This window comes from Martes martes, assembly GCF_963455335.1.
Source record: "Martes martes genome assembly, chromosome: X".
NCBI lineage: Eukaryota > Metazoa > Chordata > Mammalia > Carnivora > Mustelidae > Martes > Martes martes.
The window spans coordinates 33,852,893-33,854,139 of record NC_137897.1 but is presented as its reverse complement, the minus strand read 5'-3'; the positions used below and the strand labels follow the sequence as shown (position 1 = coordinate 33,854,139).

Sequence of the window (1,247 nt, the reverse complement as noted above, 5' to 3'; positions counted from 1 at the left end):
TTTGTTATGACAGCCCTGGCCAATTAATATAGGTAGGAAGAAAACATCAGAACTTGAGAAGTTTCCTTACATCACTATGGTAGTTTGGCTTATTTTTTTAAGGTTTGTGTATTTATTGGAGAGTGAGAGAGAGCGAGCTGAGGAAGGGGCAGAGGGAGAGGGAGAGAAGCAACCTCCCCACTGAGCGCAGAGCCAGGGGCCCCAGTGGTTTGGCTTATTGATCCTAATTCATGGCTCACCTAGAACAGAAACGACACCGCTTCCTCGTGACTTTGCAGTGCTTTCCACTGTGGGTGGGATATACTCCAGCCACCCAGGAGCAGTTGGGCTTGAGCAAGATTATTGCCAGAAGTGGCACGTGAGAGGCCACTTTAAACGTGTTGCGTGGTATGGTTTGCCCTCTTGAGCTTCTGCCATCACTAGGAGAACAGGTCCCAGGTGGCTGTATTCGCATCAGCCAGGGCTCCAGACTTGCACAAATTCTGTGACCTGGAGCGCTTTCCATCTCAAACTGCGATGGGGAGAGGAGCTGCTGCCATGTCCGCCCACCTGCAATGGATGGTGGGGCAGAACTGCTCCAGCTTCCTGGTGGAGAGGAACAAGCAGACGTACAGCACTGACCCCAATAACCTGAAGGCCAACAAGTCCTTCCACTACATGGGCTGATTCGCCACTAGACTCTGGGCGTGGAGCCCAGCCCCCACAACACAGATGGGGTGGTGGTCATGAAGCAGAGATCCTGCCAGTGAAAACCCACCACCAGCTGCTTGCAGGCCACCAGGAACCAGAAGGCCCGGGCCACCCTCAGCAGCACCAGGCACGTGATCCACAAGAACGAGTACCGCCCAGATCTGCACGTGACCACCATTCACAAAGCCAGCGCCATCCTGTGCAGCCAGAAGCTCGTGATGGTGAAGAGGAAGTGGCCCGCCCCACAAAGAGCTCCTGAGCACCTGCCCCCCCACCTCCAAAGCAATAAAGATGTCAACCATCCCAAACAAACACACAGAACCCCCAAAAAAACCCTGTGACCTGGAACCACTCCCAGCCATCCCGCTGAAATAGCCAAGCCTAGCCAAGATCAGTCAGAACCCCACAGCGCTGCAGGACCGTGAGCAAGAAAAATAAACGCTGGGTATCATAAGCCACTGAATTTCGGAGCGTTTGTTCCACAGCATTATGGCGGCAAGAGCTGACGATTACAGTGACGGGTATACAACATGCAGATTGGCCCTGGGGCCTTGTCC

The 1,247-nt window shown here is 53.8% G+C and overlaps 1 pseudogene across 1 annotated transcript; it reads left to right on the top strand.

The window, feature by feature from the left end:
• Positions 1-537: 537 nt before the first annotated feature.
• LOC308337660 (large ribosomal subunit protein eL28-like) lies at positions 538-949 on the top strand (annotated as a pseudogene). The gene has a single exon. The product of its transcript is annotated as a large ribosomal subunit protein eL28-like (transcript).
• Positions 950-1,247: the final 298 nt, after the last annotated feature.